Consider the following 27,851-nt stretch of genomic DNA (forward strand, 5'->3'; position numbering starts at 1 on the left):
ACATAGTGATGTATGTGGTCCGTTTAAAGAAATGGCTAGAAGGGGCTTTCATTATTTTATTACCTTTACTGATGATAAATCAAGGTTTGGGTATTTGTATTTGATGAAATACAAACATGAATCCTTTGAAAAGTTTAAGGAATTTAAATCTGAAGTAGAAAATCAAACAGGAAAAAGTATTAAAGCTCTTCGATCAGATCGTGGAGGTAAATATTTGAGTACTGAATTTGATGAATACTTGAGAGAGCATGGCATTGTTTCTCAGCTGACTCCTCCAGGAACGCCATAGTTGAATGGTGTATCTGAAAGGAGAAATCGTACCCTATTGGATATGGTACGTAGTATGATGAGCTATACTGATATGCCAATCTTCTTTTGGGGATTTGCATTAGGATCAGCTTTGTATATTCTGAATAGGATTCCATCAAAATCAGTTTCTTCCACACCTTATGAGATATGGCATGGAAGAAAACCAAGTCTTAAGCATGTTAAGATTTGGGGTTGTCCAGCTTATATCAAAAAGCTGAACACTGATAAATTGGAGACCAGATCAGAAAAAGGTCAATTTGTTGGATATCCAAAAGATAGTTTTGGATATTATTTTTATTTGCCTACTTCACAAAAGGTTGTAATAAGTAGAGATGCCACATTTCTTGAACAATAGTTTGTTCAAGAAGGAGGCAAAGGAAGGCAAATAGAGTTAGAATTGGAGAATTCTGACCAACCAACAGATCAGATGGATATAGATCCATCTAGTCAACCTATACCCATTGATGAAACATCTACAGCTGTTCCTCGTAGAACAACCAGGGTATCTCACCCACCAGTGAGATATGGTTTTCTTCATGAAGAAGAACAAGAGTTGTCTACTCATGAAGAAGTAGATCATGGAGATGATCCACTTACCTATGAAGAAGCTATATCAGATATAGACTCTTCAAAATGGATTGATGCTATGAAATTCGAGATTGATTCCATGTATAAGAATCAAGTTTGGGATCTTGTTGACCCACCTGAAGGCATTGTATCTATAGGGAACAAATGGGTTTTCAAGAAGAAAATTGGTTCTGATGGAACGGTAGAGACCTATAAGGCAAGGCTAGTAGCGAAAGGGTTTCGCCAAAGGAAAGGAATAGACTATGAGGAGACTTTCTCGCCTGTTGCCATGCTTAAATCAATTAGGATTTTACTAGCAATAGCTGCATACTATGATTATGAGATTTGGCAGATGGATGTCAAAACAGCTTTTCTCAATGGATACATTGAAGAAAAAATTTTCATGGAACAACCTAGGGGATTTGAATCCCAAGATGGTTCCAAGGTATGCAAGCTAAAGCGATCCATTTATGGGTTGAAACAAGCTTCGAGGAGTTGGAACATCCGTTTTGATGTAGCCATTAAATTTTTTGGTTTTATCAAAAATGAGGATGAGCCATGTGTATATAAGAAGGTTAGTGACAGTGCTATCACTTTCCTTGTCTTATATGTGATGACATACTGTTGATGGGTAATGATACAGGTATGTTGACGACTATAAAGATATGGTTGTCAAATACATTCTCGATGAAAGACTTAGGGGAGGCAACCTATATTCTTGGGATTCGCATCTATAGAGATAGAGCGAAAAGAATAATTGGTTTATCTCAAAGTCTATACTTGGAAAAGGTGTTAAAGAGGTTTAACATGCTTGATTCCAAGAGAGGATTGTTACCAGTGAGACATGGTATCCACTTTTCTAAAGAGATGTCTCCAAATACACCTGAAGAAAGAGATAAGATGGCCAGGATTCCATATGCTTCGGCTATTGGAAGTTTAATGTATGCAATGTTGTGTACTAGGCCGGATATCGCATATCTCGTTAGTTTGACTAGCGGTATCAATCCAATCCAGTTTGGAACATCGATAGTCATCAAGAATATCCTTAAGTACTTGAGAAGAACTAAGGATTTATTCTTGATTTATGGAGGTGGAGACTTGCAATTGGATGGTTATACTGATTCTGATTTCCAATCAGATATCGATGATAGAAAGTCTACCTCTGGATATGTGTTCATTTGTAATGGAGGTGCGATCGGTTGGAAGAGTTCCAAGCAGAGCACGATTGCAGATTCCACTACAGAGGTCGAGTATATTCTTTGCATCAGATGCTGCAAAGGAAGCTGTTTGGATAAAGAAGTTCATGACAGAACTTACAGTAGTTCCTTCCATTGAGTCAGCAGTTCCACTACACTGTGACAATAATGGAGCAGTCATACAGACTAAGGAACTAAGGTCTCACCAAAATCCAAACACATAGAAAGGCGCCACCACATTATCAGAGAAATAGTTGGGCAAGGCGATATAGCCATGCAGAAATTATAACATCAGCTAAAAACCAGCTGATCCATTCACTAAGCCTTTGTCACAAGCTCAGTTAGACTGACATCTTGAGAAGATGGGTCTAAGATATTGTAATGAATGGCTCTAGTGCTAGTGGGAGTTTGTTAGTAGTATGCCCTAGAGCATATCATTTAGTATGTATCTTGTACATATTTTTATTAATAAAAGGCATTTCCACTTTTCCGTTTACATAATATATTTATGTGTAATAGAAAAGGTCCATTGATATTTTGTTAGAAATATTATTCTTAAGTTGTTAAGAATATGAGTGACAATATTTCTAGCACGAAGTATCATAAATAGGTTCAAAATCGAGGATACTTCATAATAAGGACATGACTTTTCCAGAAAGATTGTATTCATGTTTGTTCCCAAGTTATTTATATGAGATATAAATAAGATGGAATGGTGAGTCTCATGCCATATAACAAACATGATAGGCACTTATAAATGATAAGTAGGCCGAACCAGTGACACTTATGACAAGCACATGGAGTTTACTCTTGTCAATGTTTTGTCATAAATCATATCAGTGCATATAATCTTTAGACCTGAGATAGCACAGTTATCTTGTATATAGGTAGTTTGAGTTTGATCTCGCTTTCATACTTGTACTATGTATGGGTATATGGGCATGTGTTGGCTCCTACTAGTTATATATGGAGGTAGGTGTTGATCAAGATGGAATCTGTTCCTCTAAGTAAATAGAGATAAAATCCTATGTTCATTTAATTGTTCTTGATGTTTCAAGTTCTGGCCAGACAGATAGATTTATTGAGTAAAAGAGTTTCGATGAGAAAATCTTTTAATCAAGAACTGGAATTAAAAGAGAACATAATATTCATAGCAAATGGAGTTTCACATAAACCATGACTACAAGTTGAGTAGTGATTTTGTAACAGAGAGATTCTAGTGCATGGTAACATATGATTATAGGTTCATTTAAGGTAAACCTTAGTACTAATTGGGTGGCCATGGCATGCTATGCTAGGTGTTAACCATGGTCTATGAGGTTCATAAAATGATTTAGAGAAATCATTTATGGTAAGAAAGAGTTCTGATGATATTAAGAGTTGATATCATGTCTCATTGCCAATTAGTGATGAGCCTAGTAAGTCACACACATACACAAGTTATCACCTATTTAAATATGATTTAATTAATTAATTAAAGAGTTTAATTGATTAATTAAATAGATTTGGTTTGCAATTAAATTGCAAAGTCCCTAGCATGACTTGAAACCAAATCTAGATTATTGGATGTGTAGTATAAATTAAATTTATATTTAAAGTGTTTAAATATGAATTTAATTGATGAGAAATTAATTAATAGATATTAATTAATTAATTTATATTTGATATAAATTAATTAGAAGAAGAAAATAATTATTTTGGGTTAAGAACTCAAAATTAAGGCACAGGGGCATTTTGGTCATTTCACAGTGTGACACGTGGCACCATGAGATGGTGACACATGGCATAACACATAAGCTTGCCAAATGTTTTTTAATCATGTAAGATAATTAAAATCAAGATTAAATATAGGTTTGACACTTCGCACAATGTGATTGGGTCACTTAAACCTAGAGCTAATCAAAAGGTGACATGTGGCTAGGGTTTAATGTGTTAACCTAGCTATTTAAGTGTGGTTATGAAAAGAAAACATAACCAGCAGCCTCTCCTCTCATTTGTCACGCCACTTTGAGCCTCTCCAGCTATTCTTCTTCATCTCTCATCAATTCAAAGAGATTAGCCATCAATCTCTTGAATTAAGAACACTAGAAATTGTTTCTAGTGTCCTGTTTACATCTCTAATCTCTTAAAAGGCAGAACTTGAATTTCTAATTAATAGAAAAGGCTTTAGAAGCTGTTCAAGGGCTGCCATAGGTGTTCTTGGTGTGGACAAGCTAGAGGGACAACATTTGGTGTCCTGAAGACGAATCTCAAAGCGCGAGACAGCTGCAGCACATCAAGAGGTTAGTGTAATCGTTCTTGATTTAATCTAGGGTTCTAAAATTAATCTGATTAATTTTAAAATCTTAAATGGCAAATACAGATCCAAAAACATATTAAAAGAGTTTTAATATGTTGTTTATCATTGAAATCAAATAGATAAAAATAAATCTTGCATGGTGCATGTGACCCTAGGTGAAAATTTTTGAATTCAATGGTATAATCTTGTGTTTTTCACGCTTCCGTTCCTTCATATAAGTGCCTATCATGTTTGTTATATGGCATGAGACTCACCATTCCATCTTATTTATATCTCATATAAATAACTTGGGAACAAATATGAATACAATCTTTCTGGATAAGTCATGTCCTTATTATGAAGTATCCTCGATTGTGAACCTATTTATGATACTTTGTGCTAGAAATATTGTCACTCATATTCTTAACAACTTAAGAATAATATTTCTAACAAAATATCAATGGACCTTTTCCATTACACATAAATACATTATGTATACGGAATCGTGGAAATGCCTTTTATTAATAAAAATATGTACAAGATACATACTAAATGATATGCTCTAGGGCATACTACTAACAATCTCCCACTAGTACTAGAGCCATTCATTATAATATCTTAGACCTATCTTCTTAAGATGTCGGTCTAATTGAGTCTGTGACATAGGCTTAGTGAATGGATCAGCTGGATTTTCAGCTGATGCTATTTTCTGCATGGCTATATCGCCTTGCCCAACTATATCTCTGATAATGTGGTAGCGCCTTTCTATGTGTTTGGATTTTTGGGTGAGACCTTAGTTCCTTAGCCTGTATGACTGCTCCATTATTGTCGCAGTGTAGTGGAACTGCTGACTCAATGGAAGGAACTACTGTAAGTTCTATCACGAACTTCTTTATCCAAGCGACTTCCTTTGCGACATCGATGCGACAATATACTCGACCTGCGTAGTGGAATCTGCGATCGTGCTCTGTTGGAACTCTTCCAACCGATGCACCTCCATTACAAATGAACACATATCCAGAGGTAGACTTTCTATCATCGATATCTGATTGGAAATCAGAATCAGTATAACCATCCAATTGCAAGTCTCCACCTCCATAAATCAAGAATAAATCCTTAGTTCTTCTCAAGTACTTAAGGATACTCTTGACAACTATCCAGTGTTCTAAACCTGGATTGGATTGATACCTGCTAGTCAAACTAACAGCATATGCGATATCCGGCCTAGTACACAACATTGCATACATTAAACTTCTAATAGCCGAAGCATATGGAATCCAAGCCATCTTATCTCTTTCTTCAGGTGTATTTGGAGACATCTCTTTAGAAAGATGGATACCATGTCTCACTGGTAACAATCCTCTCTTGGAATCAAGCATGTTAAACCTCTTTAACACCTTTTCCAAGTATAGACTTTGGGATAAACCAATTATTCTTTTCGCTCTATCTCTATAGATGCGAATCCCAAGAATATAGGTTGCCTCCCCTAAGTCTTTCATGGAGAATGTATTTAACAACCATACCTTTATAGTTGTCAACATACCTGTGTCATTACCCATCAGCAGTATGTCATCCACATATAAGACAAGGAAAGTGATAGCACTGTCACTAACCTTCTTATATACACATGGCTCATCCTCATTTTTGATAAAACCAAAGGATTTAATGGCTTCATCAAAACGGATGTTCCAACTCCTCGAAGCTTGTTTCAACCCATAAATGGATCGCTTTAGCTTGCATACCTTGGAACCATCTTGGGATTCAAATCCCCTAGGTTGTTCCATGAAAATGTTTTCTTCAATGTATCCATTGAGAAAAGCTGTTTTGACATCCATCTGCCAAATCTCATAATCATAGTACGCAGCTATTGCTAATAAAATCCTAATTGATTTAAGCATGGCAACAGGCGAGAAAGTCTCCTCATAGTCGATTCCTTGCCTTTGGCGAAACCCTTTCACTACTAGCCTTGCCTTATAGGTCTCTACCTTTCCATCAGAACTAATTTTCTTCTTGAAAACCCATTTGTTCCCTATAGGTACAATACCTTCAGGTGGGTCAACAAGATCCCAAACTTGATTCTTATACATGGAATCAATCTCGGATTTCATAGCATCAATCCATTTTGAAGAGTCTATATCTGATATAGCTTCTTCATAGGTAAGTGGATCATCTCCATGATCCACTTCTTCATGAGTAGACAACTCTTGTTCTTCTTCATGAAGAAAACCATATCTCACTGGTGGGTGAGATACCTTGGTTGTTCTACGAGGAACAGCTGTAGATGTTTCATCAACGGGTATAGGTTGACTAGATGGATCTATATCCATCTGATTTGTTGGTTGGTCAGAATTCTCCAATTCTAACTCTATTTGCCTTCCTTTGCCTCCTTCTTGAACAAACTGTTGTTCAAGAAATGTGGCATCTCTACTTATCACAACCTTTTGTGAAGTAGGCAAATAAAAATTATATCCAAAACTATCTTTTGGATATCCAACAAATCGACCTTTTTCTGATCTGGTCTCCAAGTTATCAGTGTTCACTTTTGATATAAGTGGACAACCCCAAATCTTAACATGCTTAAGACTTGGTTTTCTTCCATGCCATATCTCATAAGGTGTGGAAGAAACGATTTTGATGGAATCCTATTCAGAATATACAAAGGCGATTCTAATGCAAATCCCCAAAAGAAGATTGGCATATCGGTATAGCTCATCATACTACGTACCATATCCAATAGGTACGATTTCTCCTTTCGAGATACACCATTCAACGTGGCGTTCTGGAGGAGTCGGTGAGAAACAATGCCATGCTCTATCAAGTATTCATCAAATTCAGTACTCAAATATTCACCTCCACGATCTGATCGAAGAGCTTTAATACTCTTTCCTGTTTGATTTTCTACTTCAGATTTAAATTCTTTAAACTTTCCAAAGGATTCATGTTTGTATTTCATCAAATACAAATAACCAAATCTTGATTTATCATCAGTAAAGGTAATAAAATAATGAAAGCCCCCTCTAGCCATTTCTTTAAATGGACCACATACATCACTATGTATTAGCTACAAAATATTTTCAGCTCTTAGCCCTTGTCCAACAAAGGGTGATCTAGTCATTTTACCCTGAAGGCAAGATTCACAAGTTGGAGTAGGCTCAGAGCCCAATGAGGATAGAATCCCTATTTTCTCCAGTTTTTTAATCCTATCTTCTGTAACATGACATAACCTCAAGTGCCAAATATATTTTGAACTTGAGTTGGTTTTCACCATGGCATTGCATTCATTTAGATTGCTATACTCTGGCCAGTGGAAACACTTTCTTACTAGCAATGGAAACACTTTCCTGTTGGCAATGGAAACACTTTCCTATTGGCAGTGGAAACACTTTCCTTTGCCTTTGTCAACTTTGGTCTTCCTTTTCTGTTTAGCTATTTTCTTGGAAGGACCAAGAATCTGAGGTTTCTTTTCCTTATTGCCCTTCTTCTTGTTGGACTTTCCATCAGAAGAAGACGCAATCAAAGCTACCACTTTTCCTTTATTGCCCGGCATATTCTTTTAGGCAATAACCAGCATGTTGACTAAACCAGCTAAGGTGCATTCCTATTTAGTTATATGGAAATTTGTCACAAAATTCCCAAAAGACTCAGGAAGGGACTGAAGGATCAAATCCGTCTGTAGTTGGAAATCCATGTTGAAGTCAAGATGTTCCAACTGCTCAATCAGCCGAATCATCTTGTGGACATGATCCCCAACATTCTGTCCCTCAGACATCCTCATACGGAATAGTTGTCTAGATATCTCATACTTAGCATTCCTGCTGTGCTCACCATACAACTCTTGTAGGTGAAAGAGGATCTCACTCGCACTCTGCATGTTCTCACGTTACTTCTGTAACTCATTACTCATGGAAGCAAGCATGTAACACTTAGCTCTCATATCATGCTCCTTCCACTTGTCCAAATTTCATGTTCCTCTTGTGTGGCCTCTGGAGGTAAGGGACCAGGAACATTTGAATCTAGAACATATCCTATATGTTCAAGGTTCAGGACAAGTTTCAAATTTCTTAGCCAATCAGACAGATTAGGTCCTGTCAACCTATTGTGATCAAGTATGCTTGCAAGGATATTGGATGGTGGTGGTTGTTTTGTGCTCATTTTTATCAGAAAATTAACTGCAGAAAATAACCAGATTAATTAGTAAATATATCATGTAATTAACCAAAATGATTATGGTCTTTTAATCAAATTGGTCCTCCCACTAACTTAGCGAATCCTACACTTCCAAAGTAGAAAACGGAAATCCTAGTTGGATGGATTTCTAGTGGGTGATTGAATTCTTATAATTCTATTGATCATCCTCAGGTACATCCATTATTGGAATTACAATAAACTATAAGTGAGCAACTCCTTGCCCATCACATCTCATGTGAGGTTCAATCCTTTACCTAGCCCCTAATGCTCAAAATCTCAGGTACATCCATTATTGACTTATCTTGCATTAGTTAAGTTGATCCCATTGAGCCAGTAATTATGCAAATAATTTTAATGTCCTCAGGTACATCCAATATTGGCCACTAAACCATTTACATATTTACAACATCTCATGCTTAACAATTATTCATAAGAAAATCTCTTAAATTAATTGTATCTTATGCAACTATTTAAAATTTCTTAAAATAATTGCCCCAATGGAGGGCCTATGTTATAATTACTTTAATTATAGCATTTCCAACTTAATCATTTGTTTGGAAGATTTTATGGTCATTCTAATTACTATTAAGGTCTCACTTTGCACATTATCCATTTAGCATGCATATATCATATAATTGCATACATTCCCATACATCTCATGCATTCATGGATAAGCAGTAAATATGGTATGATCATGGACTTTCTAAGGGATTCAATTCTGAGCCACCAAGAATTGAATCAAGGCATTCCTAGGTGCATTTCATTCATTCATTCATTTTACAAGAGTTGCTGAAGGAGTACATAATCAACACTTGATCTTGAATTCCTCCCACTGGTCCCACCAATGCTCTTGACCTCCTTGAACTTCTTGCAATCCAATATTACATAGTAATCCTTGGCATACCAAGGCGAATTTACAAGAACTTAAATAAATGAAATTACAATCCAAAAATTATTACAAACTTAATAATACATGCCCAAAATAAATTAAAATAAATTAATTAATTTACAATCCCAAAGAAACATAAAAGAAATAAATCCAATCACATTGGTCTTTTATAGTCTGTGATCATCCATCATGCATATCACTATTTAACAATTAAATAAAACATACATACTTAAATTAAATTGAATATCTCATATTCAACTTAAAAATCCAGATTTGAATATGATTCAAATAAATTTAAAAATTCAGATTTGAATCTCATTCAAACAAATTTAAAAATTTAGATTTGAATCACATTCAAACAACTTTAAAAATTCATATTTGAATCACATCCAAACATTTTTTAAAAAATCAGATTTGAATCACATTCAAATATTTTTTTAAAAAATCAGATCTAAATTTTATTCAATCAATTTTAAAAAATCAGATTTAAATATGATTCAAACAACTTTAAAAATTCATATTTGAATCACATTCAAACAACTTTTAAAATTCAGATTTGAATCACATTCAAACAATTTTTAAAATTCTGATTTGAATCATAATTTAATTGTGTGATAAAAATTCTAATTAAACAATTTAATTAGACATAAAATGGATCTTAGATCATCCAACAATTGCACATTCACCATCCATTTACCTTTGCACACCATTGTGATGCATCAACCATGCGCACCATGGTGTTCATCATTTGTGCCGCCACCTTGACTTTGCAACCAGCAATAAACTTTTGATCTCATGATCAAACACACAATTAAATCATATAAACATCAATCTAAATGGCAAATATAGTGGCTCTGATACCAATTGAAGGCAGGCGTGAAAAACACAAGTTTATACCATTGAATTCAAAAATTTTACTAGGGTCACATGCATCATGCAAGATTTATTTTTATCTATTTGATTTCAATGATAAACAACATATTAAAACTCTTTTAATATGTTTTTGGATCTGTATTTGCCATTTAAGATTTTAAAATTAATCAGATTAATTTTAGAACCCTAGATTAAATCAAGAACGATTACACTAACCTCTTGATGTACTGCAGCGTGTCTGCGCCTTTGAGATTCGTCTTTAGGACACTAGATGTTGTCCCTCTAGCTTGTCCACACCAAGAACACCTATGGCAGCCCTTGAACAGCTTCTAAAGCCTTTTCTATTAATTAGAAATTCAAGTTCGCCTTTTAAGAGATTAGAGATGTAAACAGGACACTAGAAACAATTTCTAGCGTTCTTAATTCAAGAGATTGATGGCTAATCTCTTTGAATTGATGAGAGATGAAGAATAATAGATGAAAACCCTCAAAGTGGCGTGACAAAGGAGAGGAGTGGCTGCTGGTTATTTTTCTTTTCATAACCACACTTAAATAGCTAGGTTAACACATTAAACCCTTGCCACATGTCACCCTTTGATTAGCTCTAGGTTTAAGTGACCCAATCACATTGTGCCAAGTGTCAAACCTATATTTAATCTTGATTTTAATCATCTTACATGATTAAAAAACATTTGGCAAGCTTATGTGTAATCCCATGTGTCACCATCTCATGGTGCCGCGTGTCACTGCGTGAAATGACCAAAATGCCCCTGGGTCTTAATTTTGAGTTCTTAACCCAAAATAATTATTTTCTTCTTCTAATTAATTTATATCAAATATAAATTAATTAAATAATCTCTATTAATTAATTTCTCATTAATTAAATTCATATTTAAACACTTTAAATATAAATTTAATTTATACTACACATCCAATAATCTAGATTTGGTTTCAAGTCATGCTAGGGACTTTGCAATTTAATTGCAAACCAAACCTATTTAATTAATCAATTAAACTCTTTAATTAATTAATTAAATCATATTTAAATAGGTGATAACTTGTGTATGTGTGTGACTTACTAGGCTCATCATTAATTGGCAATGAGACATGATATCAACTCTTAATATCATCAGAACTCTTTCTTACCATAAATGATTTCTCTAAATCATTTTATGAACCTCATAGACCATGGTTAACACCTAGCATAGCATGCCATGGCCACCCAATTAGTAATAAGGTTTATCTTAAATGAACCTATAATCATATGTTACCATGCACTTGAATCTCTCTGTTACAAAATCCCAACTCAAGCTGAGTCATGGTTTATGTCAAACTCCATTTGCTATGAATATTATGTTCTCTTTTAATTCCTGTTCTTGATTAAAAAGATTTTCTCTTTAGAAACTCTTTTCTGAATAAATCTATCTGTCCTGGCCAGGAACTTGAAACATTAAGAACAATTAAATGAACATAGGATTTTATCTCTATTTACTTAGAGGAACAGATTCCATCTTGATCAACACCTACCTCCATATATAACTAGTAGGAGCCAACACATGCCCATATACCCATACACAGTACAAGTATGAAAGTAGTATCAAACTCAAACTACCTATATACAAGATAACTGTGCTATCTCAGGTTTAAAGATTATATGTACTGATATGATTTATGACAAAACATTGACAAGAGTAAACTCCATGTGCTTGTCATAAGTGTCACTTGTTCGGCCTACTTATCATTTATAAGTGCCTATCATGATTGTTATATGGCATAAGACTCACCATTCCATCTTATTTATATCTCATATAAATAACTTGGGAACAAATATGAATACAATCTTTCTGGATAAGTCATGTCCTTATTATGAAGTATCCTCGATTGTGAACCTATTTATGATACTTTGTGCTAGAAATATTGTCACTCATATTATTAACAACTTAAGAATAATATTTCTAACAAAATATCATTGGACCTTTTCCATTACACATAAATATATTATGTAAACGGAAAAGTGGAAATGCCTTTTATTAATAAAAATATGTACAAGATACATATTAAATGATATGCTCTAGGGCATACTACTAACAATCTCCCACTAGTACTAGAGCCATTCATTATAATATCTTAGACCTATCTTCTTAAGATGTCGGTCTAACTGAGTCTGTGACATAGGCTTAGTGAATGGATCATTTGGATTTTCGGTGATGCTATTTTCTGCATGGCTATATCGCCTTGCCCAACTATATCTCACGATAATGTGGTAGCGCCTTTCACGTGTTTGGATTTTTGGGTGAGACCTTGGTTCCTTAGCTTTGTATGTTGCTCCATTATTGTCACGGTGTAGTGGGCTGGCGACTCAATGGAAGGAACTCTGTAAGTTACATCACGAACTTCTTTATCCAAGCGACTTCCTTTGCGACATCGATGCGATAATATACTCGGCCTACGTAGTGGAATCTCTGATCGTGCTCTGTTTGAAACTCTTCCAACTGACTGCACCTCCATTACAAATGAACACATATCCAGAGGTAGACTTTCTATCATCGATATCTGATTGGAAATCAGAATCAGTATAACCATCCAATTACAAGTCTCCACCTCCATAAATCAAGAATAAATCCTTAGTTCTTCTCAAGTACTTAAGGATATTCTTGATAGCTATCCAGTGTTCTAAACCTGGATTGGATTGATACCTGCTAGTCAAACTAATAGCATATGCGATATCCGGCCTAGTACACAACATTGCATACATTAAACTTCCAATAGCCGAAGCATATGGAATCCTGGCCATCTTATCTCTTTCTTCAGGTGTATTTGGAGACATCTCTTTAGAAAGATGGATACCATGTCTCACTGGTAACAATCCTCTCTTGGAATCAAGCATGTTAAACCTCTTTAACACCTTTTCCAAGTATAGACTTTGGGATAAACCAATTATTCTTTTCGCTCTATCCCTATAGATGCGAATCCCAAGAATATAGGTTGCCTCCCCTAAGTCTTTCATGGAGAATGTATTTGACAACCATACCTTTATAGTTGTCAACATACCTGTGTCATTACCCATCAACAGTATGTCATCCACATATAAGACAAGGAAAGTGATAGCACTGTCACTAACCTTCTTATATACACATGGCTCATCCTCATTTTTGATAAAACCAAAGGATTTAATGGCTTCATCAAAACGGATGTTCCAACTCCTCGAAGCTTGTTTTAACCCATAAATGGATCGCTTTAGCTTGCATACTTTGGAACCATCTTGGGATTCAAATCCCCTAGGTTGTTCCATGAAAATGTTTTCTTCAATGTATCCATTGAGAAAAGGCATTTTGACATCCATCCGCCAAATCTCATAATCATAGTGCAGCTATTGCTAATAAAATCCTAATTGATTTAAGCATGGCAACGTAGAAAGTCTCCTCATAGTCGATTCCTTGCCTTTGGCGAAACCCTTTCACTACTAGCCTTGCCTTATAGGTCTCTACCTTTCCATCAGAACCAATTTTCTTCTTGAAAACCCATTTGTTCCCTATAGGTACAATACCTTCAGGTGGGTCAACAAGATCCCAAACTTGATTCTTTTACATGGAATCAATCTCGGATTTCATAGCATCAATCCATTTTGAAGAGTCTATATCTGATATAGCTTCTTCATAGGTAAGTGGATCATCTCCATGATCTACTTCTTCATGAGTAGACAACTCTTGTTCTTCTTCATGAAGAAAACCATATCTCACTGGTGGGTGAGATACCTTGGTTGTTCTACGAGGAACAGCTGTAGATGTTTCATCAACGGGTATAGGTTGACTAGATGGATCTATATCCATCTGATCTGTTGGTTGGTCAGAATTCTCTAATTCTAACTCTATTTGCCTTCCTTTGCCTCCTTCTTGAACAAACTGTTGTTCAAGAAATGTGGCATCTCTACTTATCACAACCTTTTGTGAAGTAGGCAAATAAAAATTATATCCAAAACTATCTTTTGGATATCCAACAAATCGACCTTTTTCTGATCTGGTCTCCAATTTATCAGTGTTCATCTTTTTGATATAAGCTGGACAACCCCAAATCTTAACATGCTTAAGACTTGGTTTTCTTCCATGCCATATCTCATAAGGTGTGGAAAAGCGATTTTGATGGAATCCTATTCAGAATATACAAAGCTGATTCTAATGCAAATCCCCAAAAGAAGATTGGCTTATCAGTATAGCTCATCATACTACGTACCATATCCAATAGGGTACGATTTCTCCTTTCAGATACACCATTCAGCTGTGGCGTTCCTGGAGGAGTCAGCTGAGAAACAATGCCATGCTCTCTCAAGTATTCATCAAATTCAGTACTCAAATATTCACCTCCACGATCTGATCGAAGAGCTTTAATACTCTTTCCTGTTTGATTTTCTACTTCAGATTTAAATTCTTTAAACTTTTCAAAGGATTCATGTTTGTATTTTATCAAATAAAAATACCCAAATCTTGATTTATCATCAGTAAAGGTAATAAAATAATGAAAGCCCCCTCTAGCCATTTCTTTAAATGGACCACATACATCACTATGTATTAGCTACAAAATATTTTCAGCTCTTAGCCCTTGTCCAACAAAGGGTGATCTAGTCATTTTACCCTGAAGGCAAGATTCACAAGTTGGAGTAGGCTCAGAGCCCAATGAGGATAGAATCCCCATTTTCTCCAGTTTTGTAATCCTATCTTCTGTAACATGACAAAACCTAAAGTGCCAAATATATTTTGAACTTGAGTTGGTTTTCACCATGGCATTGCATTCATTTAGATTGCTATACTCTGGCCAGTGGAAACACTTTCTTACTAGCAATGGAAACACTTTCCTGTTGGCAATGGAAACACTTTCCTATTGGCAGTGGAAACACTTTCCTTTGCCTTTGCCAGCTTTGGTCTTCCTTTTCTGTTTAGCTATTTTCTTGGAAGGACCAAGAATCTGAGGTTTCTTTTCCTTATTGCCCTTCTTCTTGTTGGACTTTCCATCAGAAGAAGACGCAATCAAAGCTACCTCTTTTCCTTTATTGCCCGGCATATTCTTTTAGGCAATAACCAGCATGTTGAGTAAACCAGCTAAGGTGCATTCCTATTTAGTTATATGGAAATTTGTCACAAAATTCCCAAAAGACTCAGGAAGGGACTGAAGGATCAAATCCGTCTGTAGTTGGAAATCCATGTTGAAGTCAAGATGTTCCAACTGCTCAATCAGCCGAATCATCTTGTGGACATGATCCCCAACATTCTGTCCCTCAGACATCCTCATACGGAATAGTTGTCTAGATATCTCATACTTAGCATTCCTGCTGTGCTCACCATACAACTCTTGTAGGTGAAGGAGGATCTCACTCGCACTCTGCATGTTCTCACGTTGCTTCTGTAACTCATTACTCATGGAAGCAAGCATGTAACACTTAGCTCTCATATCATGCTCCTTCCACTTGTCCAAAGTTTCATGTTCCTCTTGTGTGTCCTCTGGAGGTAAGGGACCGGGAACATTTGAATCTAGAACATATCCTATATGTTCAAGGTTCAGGACAAGATTCAAATTTCTTAGCCAATCAGCCAGATTAAGTCCTGTCAACCTATTGTGATCAAGTATGCTTGCAAGGATATTGGATGGTGGTGGTTGTTTTGTGCTCATTTTTATCAGAAAATTAACTGCAGAAAATAACCAGATTAATTAGTAAATGTATCATGTAATTAACCAAAATGATTATGGTCTTTTAATCAAATTGATCCTCCCACTAACTTAGCGAATCCTACACTTCCAAAGTAAGCGGAAATCCTAGTTGGATGGATTTCTAGTGGGTGATTGAATTCTTATAATTCTATTGATCATCCTCAGGTACATCCATTATTGGAATTACAATAAACTATAAGTGAGCAACTCCTTGCCCATCACATCTCATGTGAGGTTCAATCCTTTACCTAGCCCCTAATGCTCAAAATCTCAAGTACATCCATTATTGACTTATCTTGCATTAGTTAAGTTGATCCCATTGAGCCAGTAATTATGTAAATAATTTTAATGTCCTCAGGTACATCCAATATTGGCCACTAAACCATTTACATATTTACAACATCTCATGCTTAACAATTATTCTTAAGAAAATCTCTTAAATTAATTGCATCTTATGCAACTATTTAAAATTTCTTAAAATAATTGCCCCAATGGAGGGCCTATGTTATAATTACTTTAATTGTAGCATTTCCAACTTAATCATTTGTTTGGAAGATTTTATGGTCATTCTAATTACTATTAAGGTCTCACTTTGCACATTATCCATTTAGCATGCATATATCATATAATTGCATACATTCCCATACATCTCATGCATTTATGGATAAGCAGTAAATATGGTATGATCATGGACTTTCTAAGGGATTCAATTCTGAGCCACCAAGAATTGAATCAGGGCATTCCTAGGTGTATTTCATTCATTCATTCATTTTACAAGAGTTGCTGAAGGAAGAGTTGCTGAAGGAGTACATAATCAACACTTGATCTTGAATTCCTCCCACTGGTCCCACCAATGCTCTTGACCTCCTTGAACTTCTTGCAATCCAATATTACATAGTAATCCTTGGCATATCAAGGCGAATTTACAAGAACTTAAATAAATGAAATTACAACCCAAAAATTATTACAAACTTAATAATACATGCCCAAAATAAATTAAAATAAATTAATTAATTTACAATCCCAAAGAAACATAAAAGAAATAAATCCAATCATATTGGTCTTTTATAGTCCGTGATCATCCATCATGCATATCACTATTTAACAATTAAATAAAACATACATACTTAAATTAAATTAAATATCTCATATTCAACTTAAAAATCCAGATTTGAATATGATTCAAATAAATTTAAAAATTCAGATTTGAATCTCATTCAAACAAATTTAAAAATTTAGATTTGAATCACATTCAAACAACTTTAAAAATTCATATTTGAATCACATCCAAACATTTTTTAAAAAATCAGATTTGAATCACATTCAAATATTTTTTAAAAAAATCAGATCTAAATTTTATTCAATCGATTTTAAAAAATCAGATTTAAATATGATTCAAACAACTTTAAAAATTCAGATTTGAATCACATTCAAACAACTTTTAAAATTCAGATTTGAATCACATTCAAACAATTTTTAAAATTCTGATTTGAATCATAATTTAATTGTGTGATAAAAATTCTAATTAAACAATTTAATTAGACATAAAATGGATCTTAGATCATACAACAATTGCACATTCACCATCCATTTACCTTTGCACACCATTGTGATGCATCAACCATGCGCACCATGGTGTTCATCATTTGTGCCGCCACCTTGACTTTGCAACCAGCAGTAAACTTTTGATCTCATGATCAAACACACAATTAAATCATATAAACATCAATCTAAATGGCAAATATAGTGGCTCTGATACCAATTGAAGGAACGAAAGCGTGAAAAACACAAGTTTATACCATTGAATTCAAAAATTTTCACCTAGGGTCACATGCATCATACAAGATTTATTTTTATCTATTTGATTTCAATGATAAACAACATATTAAAACTCTTTTAATATGTTTTTTGGATCTGTATTTTCCATTTAAGATTTTAAAATTAATCAGATTAATTTTAGAACCCTAGATTAAATCAAGAACGATTACACTAACCTCTTGATGTACTGCAGCGTGTCTGCGCCTTTGAGATTCGTCTTCAGGACACCAGATGTTGTCCCTCTAGCTTGTCCACACTAAGAACACCTATGGCAGCCCTTGAACAGCTTCTAAAGCTTTTTCTATTAATTAGAAATTCAAGTTCTGCCTTTTAAGAGATTAGAGATGTAAACAGGACACTAGAAACAATTTCTAGCGTTCTTAATTCAAGAGATTGATGGCTAATCTCTTTGAATTGATGAGAGATGAAGAATAATAGATGAAAACCCTCAAAGTGGCGTGAAAAAGGAGAGGAGTGGCTGCTGGTTATTTTTTCTTTTCATAACCACGCTTAAATAGCTAGGCTAACATATTAAACCCTTGCCACATGTCACCCTTTGATTAGCTCTAGGTTTAAGTGACCCAATCACATTGTGCCAAGTGTCAAACCTATATTTAATCTTGATTTTAATCATCTTACATGATTAAAAAACATTTGGCAAGCTTATGTGTAATCCCATGTGTCACCATCTCATGGTGCCGCGTGTCACACTGTGAAATGACCAAAATGCCCCTGTGTCTTAATTTTGAGTTCTTAACCCAAAATAATTATTTTTCTTCTTCTAATTAATTTATATCAAATATAAATTAATTAATTAATCTCTATTAATTAATTTCTCATTAATTAAATTAATATTTAAACACTTTAAATATAAATTTAATTTATACTACACATTCAATAATCTAGATTTGGTTTCAAGTCATGCTAGGGACTTTGCAATTTAATTGCAAACCAAACCTATTTAATTAATCAATTAAACTCTTTAATTAATTAATTAATTAAATCATATTTAAATAAGTGATAACTTGTGTATGTGTGTGACTTACTAGGCTCATCATTAATTGGCAATGAGACATGATATCAACTCTTAATATCATCAGAACTCTTTCTTACCATAAATGATTTCTCTAAATCATTTTATGAACCTCATAGACCATGGTTAACACTTAGCATAGCATGCCATGGCCACCTAATTAGTAATAAGGTTTACCTTAAATGAACCTATAATCATATGTTACCATGCACTAGAATCTCTCTGTTACAAAATCCCAACTCAAGCTGGAGTCATGGTTTATGTCAAACTCCATTTGCTATGAATATTATGTTCTCTTTTAATTCCAGTTCTTGATTAAAAAGATTTTCTCATCGAAACTCTTTTACGAATAAATCTATCTGTTGGCCAGAACTTGAAACATCAAGAACAATTAAATGAACATAGGATTTTATCTCTATTTACTTAGAGGAACAGATTCCATCTTGATCAACACCTACCTCCATAGATAACTAGTAGGAGCCAACACATGCCCATCTACACATACACAGTCAAGTATGAAAGCAGTATCAAACTCAAACTACCTATATACAAGATAACTGTGCTATCTCAGGTCTAAAGATTATATGCACTGAAATGATTTATGACAAAACATTGACAAGAGTAAACTCCATGTGCTTGTCATAAGTGTCACTGGTTCGGCCTACTTATCATTTATAAGTGCCTATCATGTTTGTTATATGGCATGAGACTCACCATTCCATCTTATTTATATCTCATATAAATAACTTGGGAACAAATATGAATACAATCTTTCTGGATAAGTCATGTCCTTATTATGAAGTATCCTCGATTGTGAACCTATTCTGATACTTTGTGCTAGAAATATTGTCACTCATATTCTTAACAACATAAGAATAATATTTCTAACAAAATATCAATGGACCTTTTCTGTTACACATAAATATATTATGTAAACGGAAAAGTGGAAATGCCTTTTATTAATAAAAATATGTACAAGATACATACTAAATGATATGGTCTAGGGCAAACTACTAACAGTAGTATACCTAATGAATTACCAACTCCGTCTACTGATAACCCATTAAATACACTACAAGGGATTTTAAAAACTTTTCTTACTTCTTTTACAGCGGTGAGCATTAATAGAACTAACACATTTGAATTATTTGGAATTTCTGTAAAAATTTTGGCAGAGTGCCATCTGTATTTTGGATAAAATAGTTCTTCAGAAAACCTGTAAAAAGCACTTCAATATATTTCCAAATCTCAACTCTAACATTTTTCCTAACACAACATATTTCTCAACTCAAATCCACAGTGATTTTTCAAAGACTGAGATACAAGAAATATAATACCATTTTTACAAGCCAAAATAACTCATAATTATTTTACAACTTCAATGTACAATTTGAATTTACAACTGCTCAAAACCAAAAACAATATGTACATACAGTGAACATACATTACAGTACAAAATGCAAAATGTGGTATACTCGTTATACCCGAGAATCTCTCGCTGGATGTACTAGCAGCCTAGTCTGCTGCCCTGTCTGTCTGTCTACCTGCGACAGCAATAAAAAGCTATAGCTGAGACAATGTCTCCGTGGTGCACAACATTAACCAAATACAACTTTAAATCACAATTCACAAGTTATATAAATAGTGGATACTTAAAACCATAGTTAAATTCAAGACAGTAAATGTCAACAAGAATTTAAATTCCATTTCTCAATATCACAATAATTTCAATAAATCAAATCATGATTAAATTCAAAAGACAGTGAATGTCAATAAGAATTTAAATTCCATTTCACAATCTCATAATACATATCAATAAATCACACACAGCTTAATCATGTTCCAAAGTTCAATTCGTCCCAAAAGTCGATGACTAATGAGGAATAACATAGCTAGCTAGCAAAAATATGAGTACTCATCCAATTCGTCCTCAACAGGCACACACCTCAACACTTCAGCCAGAGAGGGAATTCAATTCGTCCCACTAGACAAGCTAGCGAGGAATACAATCAATATACATGATAGCTGTGGTTTCAAACCATTTCCAATGCTTTTCAATCAATAAGTATCCATCAATATCATTCAAACAATTTTTCACAGTTTCAAACCATTTACAATGCTTTTCAAGCAATAAATATTCATTCAAACACATTTCCACAGTTTAAAACAATAATGTACAAATAGTCATAATTCATTTCAATTGAAAAATTCAAAAGAATTAGATGTTGTGCACAAACCTCTGATAACTGTCTCCTGGTCTTGACTCAGTGTTTCCTTCCCTTTTCCTGAGTCTTTGCTAACTGAGAAACACAATTTGAAGTGTTTCAGTACTAAATTAAACTGTCTCTAATGATAATGTTTGATAAATAATTCATTGAATGCTATTATTTGCTTAATCAACCTAATATATCGACCCTCGATGCATTCTAGGTAAATTAGGTTTTAATGTTATTAATATGCCACATTCAATAGTCTTTTAGGGTTGGTACATGTTACTAAATTCATTTCCGTGTATACTGCATTTTCTTGCAATTTGTTGGATTCCGGGATACTAATTTGACCTAGCCGGACGACCTAGTTCCCTCGGTTTTCGGGCTTCGGTCAAAACTAAAAACTTGTAGATCTATGTCTTATGGAACGCGGGGCAAAATTTCAGGTCATTCTGAGTTATGTAGACCAAGTTATGGTCATTTTACTATTGCTGGTCAAATTGCACCAAAATTGGTCATTTTAGGTTACTTTAGGTCATTTTAGGTTCGGCCAGTTTTTGGACCCGAACTTGTGCAAGCTGTTTGACTTGCTTATGGTCATTTCTGGGCTTTGGTGTCTTCATAAGACTTGTAGATATGGGTCTTAACTATTCATGGTTAATATTTCAGGTCAATTAGACCTGTTTTGAGTGAGTTATGGCCTAAACACTAACTGCTGCCCAAATGGTCAATTTTCAGGCCTTACTTGCACTTAATTCGGATTTGGTCATTTTTCAAGCTACCTTGCAAGCAGAATTTTGGTAAACTTTCTTCATGAAAGCTGGCACATTTTGTGCCTAGTTTCACCTCCAATTGGTCTCATACCAATTGGAGCCACACAATTAAAGTTCTAGGCCTAAAACTCAAACTGCCTTATTGCAATTCTTGCATACATATCAAACATCACTTTTAACACTCACCAAACTTAACATTCAAACTAATTCTGGTTGTACCACAACCTAAACATAATTTACAACATATTATAGGTCATTTTGGCAGCTTACAATTACATTCAATGTGCACCAACAAGTGCAGAATTTGTCCAATTCAATTTACAACAATTCAATCACCAATTCATGCTCATTTACATGTCCCACTTCACACCACCTTACACACACTCAAACTGCCATAACAACCAACACATTTTAACATCATTATTCCATAAACCAAGCATGAATTCCAGCATTCTTCAAGAGTTAGCAAACTACCACAATGGTACACTTACATTCCATTACTTTCCAAGCTTTAAATTTCATTTTACATTTACATATACTAAGTATACATCACCCAAACAATTTCCTACACAATATACATTTAATCAATCATTTAATTCACCATTTACAAGCACAAATAAACTGCCTTCAAGGTGTTTCCATGGCTGCCAAAAGTACACACCATCATAACTCACCAAAAACTCAAAATTTCTTCATCAATCATTTTATCTCAAGCTTCCCATAAACTTTACTTAAGAAAAAACATAATTTAAACACTTACCTATTATTGGGGCTTGTTAAATCTTCACCAAATTTCTTCCTTTTTGTTCCCTATAATATGCCCAAGAGGTGTGGACCATGTTTAATGAAGAGAATTTATGGTTTTATGTTGAAAATGGGAGAGAATTAAGCTTTGCATGGAAAATTTTCCATGGAGAATTGGGAGTGACAATCGGCCATTGTTGGAAGCTTGAAGAAAATGAGTTAGTTAGTGGAGAAATCTACCCATTTAATGGTTATTATAATCCTTAGTGCTTCACTCACCAATTATAAACTATATTATATGTTTAAATGTGTTAATTAGTCAATTTACCCTCCATTTTTACTATTTACATTAGGTACCCCTAAATTAATTTTTCATTATATTTTCCAAGTGTAATATTATTTATTTTTAATGGACATTTAGGTCAAAAGACAACTCGGGATGTCAAATGACTACAATGCCCCTGTTCGGGTTGTATTCCCGATTTTTCGATAACACCAGGTTTTGTCCGTTTTTCGATTTCTCACTTTTCTTTGTACTAATTATTAAATTTTCATTTAATATTTGTAATGATATTTATACTTCAATAGGGGTCTATTTAATTCCTAAAAATATTTTCCAGGGTTCCCCGCAGTCCAGGGCTAGTCAACGGTCCACACCGTGACTTCTCATGATCACCATCATCGCTAGGGTTCTCGCCGCTTAACTTGAGTGCATTTCTTTGCTATTATTTTTCCTTTGTTTTTCTTGTATTTTCTTTTCTTGTATTTCATTATTTTATGTCTCCTCACTCATATCGAAGTGTAGTTCTAGGCATCCTAGCTGTCCGGACAACACTGGTCACAGAAATGAGAGAGCACTACAGAACATAGGGGTGTTACAATTCTCCCCCTTAAATAAATTTCATCTCAAAATTTTACTCGGCATTAGTCTACGAGCAGTGTGGGTCTGTATCCTCATATTCTCTTAAAGTTCCCAAGTAGCTTACTTGACTGAATGATGGTTCCACAGCACTTTAACCAGGTGTATCTGTTTGTTCCTCAGCTGCTTCACCTCATAAGCCAGATTTTTTATGGGTTCTTCCTCATATGAGAGGTCTGGATTTACCTCAATTTGTTCAACTGATAGTACATGAGATGGGTCAGATCTGTACCTCCTTAACATGGACACATGGAAGACATTGTGTATCCTTACTAACTCTGGAAGTAATGCCAACCGATATGCCAAAGGACCCACTCTTTCCAGAACCTCATATGGTCCGATGAAACGAGGACTCAGTTTCCCCTTTCTGCCAAATCTCACAATTCTCTTCTAAGGAGAAACTTTGAGGAATACTTTATCACCCACTGCATACTCAATATCTCTTCTCTTCAGATCAACATAGGACTTGACGGCGATGCGATGCGTAGTGAGTCTATCTCTGATCAATCTTATGTTTTCCTCTGTCTGCTGAACAATTTCTGGCCCAATCATCTTCCTTTCACCTACTTCATCCCAACATAAGGGAGTTCTGCACTTTCTGCCATACAAAGCTTCATATTGAGGCATCCCAATGCTTGATTGGTAGCTGTTGTTATAAGCAAACTCAATCAAAGGCAAGTGTGTATCCCAACTACCTTCAAATTCAATCACACAAGCCCGTAGCATATCCTCCAATATCTGAATAACCCTTTCGGTGGCCATCTGCGTGGGTGGAATCTTTGTCTTTGAAGTTCAATCTAGTTCCTATGGCTTTTTGAAGACTACCCCAGAATCTAGAAGTGAACCTAGGATCTTTGTCAGACACAATTGATACTGGCACTCCATGCAATTTTACAATCTCATATATGTACAATTTGGCCAATCTTTTCAGGCTATAGTCCATCCGAACTGGCAAAAAGTGAGCAGACTTGGTCAATCATCAACTATAACCCATCTTGCATCATCACTACTCTGTGTCCTTGGAAGTCCTGTAACAAAATCCATAGTTATTCGTTCCCATTTCCACTGCATGTGACAAAGGATGTAACAAACCAATCTGGAACTTGATGTTACGCCTTTACTTGCGACAAGTTAGGCATTTGGAAACAAATTCATCTATATCTCTCTTCATACCCATCCACCAAGTAATGCTCTTTGACCCTCTGTACATTTTAGTTCCATCGAGTGCATAGCAAAGGAGGCTCATGTGCTTCCTTCATAATGATCTGTCTCAATTCACATCATTAGGAGCGCACATTCTACTTCGATGTAGCAATAAACCATCATCTCTCACAGAGAATTCAGGTTTCTTGCCCTGCTGGACTTCTTTCAGTAGCTTCTGATATTTATCATCACTCTGAGCAGCCATTCTAATCTGATCAATTAACACTGGCTGTACATGCCATGCAACTACTGTCTGTCCCTCATCATTAATCTCTAAACTGGCATGCTGTGCTTTCAATTCATATACCATGGACAAAGGAGAAACTCTGAGACTTGCCATAGTCTTGCGACTTAAGGCGTCAGCCACCACATTTGCTTTCCCTGGCTGATAGTCTATTAAACAATCATAGTCTTTAATGAGTTCTAACCATCTCCTCTGCCTCAAATTCAATTCCTTCTGGGTGCCTAAGTACTTCAAGCTCTTGTGATCTGTGTAAATGTAGCATTTCTCCCCATACAAATAGTGTCTCCAGATCATGTGTTGGGTAGTTCCTCTCATGCGGTTTCAGCTGGCGTGATGCATAAGCAATAACATTCTGATCTTGCATCAGTACACAGCCTAACCCATTGTGAGAAGCATCACTATAAACTGTGTATTCTTTACTCGGAGTAGGTAAAGTGAGGACTGGAGCTTTAGTCAAACACCTCTTCAACTCATCAAAACTTTGCTGGCATTTATCAGTCCACTAAAATTTTACATCTTTCCGAAGCAGTTTGGTCAGTGGAGAAGATAACATAGAAAACCCTTTCACAAATCGACGGTAATATCCAGTTAAACCCAGAAAACTGCGAATTTCTATGATGTTCCTGGGCGGCTTCCAATTAAGGATAGCTTCTACCTTGCTGGAATTTACCTTGATCCCTTCAGCTGACACAACATGTCCCAAAAAGGAGATTTCTTTCAGCCAAAATTCACACTTCGACAATTTGGTGTATAGCTGTTTCTCCCTTAAAGTCTGCAGTACAATCCGCTGATGTCTATCATGCTCCTCTGCATTCCTCGAATATATCAAAATGTCATCAATAAACACCACCACAAATTGATCTAGATATGGTCTGAAGATAGTGTTCATCAGATCCATAAAAGCAGCTGGAGCATTCGTTAACCCGAATGGCATTACTAGAAACTCATAGTGGCCATACCGAGTTCCAAAGCGCTTTTGGAATACTCTTCTCTTGCACCTTCAACTGATAATAACCAGATCGCAAATCAATTTTGGAGAATACAGCTGCACCCTTCAATTGGTCAAACAGATCATCAATGCGAGGCAATGGATATTTGTTCTTTATTGTCACCTTATTCAACTGTCGGTAGTCAATGCATAAGCGGAGAGTACCATCCTTCTTCTTAACAAACAACACTGGTGCTCTCGAAGGTGACACACTAGGGCGGATGAAGCCCTTTTCAAGTAATTCTTGCAACTGTATCTTCAACTCTTTCAACTCTGCTGGTGCCATTCTATATGGTGTTATGGAGATTGGATCCACACCAGGCATAACATTAATTTCAAACTGCACCTCTCTTTCCAGAGGTAATCCTGGCAATTCATCAGGAAACACATCTGGAAAGTCATGTACTGTAGGGATGTCCTTCAATGCTGGACTCCCCACTTGGGTGTCTACCACATGTGCCAAGTAGGCTTCACACCCCTTTCTGATCATTTTTCTGGCTAGTGCAGCCAAAATGATGTTTGATGGCAATAATTGCCTCTCCCCATGTATTACCACATCACTGCATCGAGGAGACCAAAAGTGACTATCTTGACCTCTGATCAATCATAGCATGATGCCTAGCTAACCAATCCATGCCCAAGATGATATCATAATCTCTGAAGGGCATTTCAATGAAATCAGACAGAAAAGTGCGTCCTTGGATCACCAAAGGACAGTCTCTATACATTCTATTAACCCTGACCTCCTGTCCAAGCGGACTTGTTACTAGCACCTCAAAGTCCATTTTTGTACATGGAACAGTAATGCAATCAATGATGCTAGCACTCACATAAGAATGGGTAGAACCCGGATCAAATAACACAAATACATTCTGATTAAAAGTTGAGAAGGTACCAGCCACAACATCAGATGTCTCGACCTCTTCTCTCTGTCTCATTGCATAGATTCTGACTGGAGCAATGTCTTGCTCTGATTGTTTCACTGTGCCTTGGCTGCCTACTGGGCTACCTCTACCCCTGCCTCTACCTCTGCGGGGTGGTTCTGAACTTCTAGTGATAGGGCTCTGAACTGACCCTTCTGCAGTAGTAGGAGGTGGTCCAACTCTGCGACTACTGGTGCAGTCCTTGGCAAAGTGTCCTGTGCCTCCACAGTTATAACAGGCTCCAATAGCCTTGTAGCATATCCCACCATGATTTCTTCCATAAGTTTCACATTGGCGGGGAGGATAGGAACTTCTGGAACTCTGCTGACCAGATAGTGGAGGTCTCTGTCCTGAATATCTTCCCCTACCAGACTTCTTGCCACCTCTGCCATGTCCCCCATGATTCTTCCTTCCTCTTTCCAGTAGGACCACTGGAACTCTGTTCTACTGATTTTCCCTCTTTCTCTGTCTTCTCTGATTTCTTTTTCTCAAGAGCTGCTTCAAACTCAATTCTTTCTAACTCTAGGGCTTGAGAAATAAGTTCAGAGAAGTTAGTGTGTTTGAATCCGACTACTTGTAGTCTGATACTGGGCTTCAAGCCGGTTTCAAACCTCTTGCATCTCTCCCTGCTGGTAGCAAGTAAACTTACTGCATAATGGCTCAGGCGAGAAAATTCCCTTTCATACTCAGCCACTGATCTGCTCCCTTGTTTTAGACTTAGGAACTCTTGTAGCTTCTGGTCTACATAAGCATCGGGGACATACTTTTGTCTGAATTCCCTGAGAAAGTCATTCCATGTTAGCACTGCAGGTTCTACCAGACTGTGGGGAATGGTTTTCCACCAATCATAAGCATCCCCTTGTAGCAAAGATACTGAGTATTCAAATCTGAGTTCCTCCGTGCAATGCAGTTTCTTGAATACCCTATCCATCCTCTCTAACCACTGTTCATCCTCTAGAGGATCTACTGTCCCCTTGAACTCTGTAGCCCCATACT

This window comes from Hevea brasiliensis, chromosome 10 (genome assembly GCF_030052815.1).
Source record: "Hevea brasiliensis isolate MT/VB/25A 57/8 chromosome 10, ASM3005281v1, whole genome shotgun sequence".
NCBI classification, from domain to species: domain Eukaryota; kingdom Viridiplantae; phylum Streptophyta; class Magnoliopsida; order Malpighiales; family Euphorbiaceae; genus Hevea; species Hevea brasiliensis.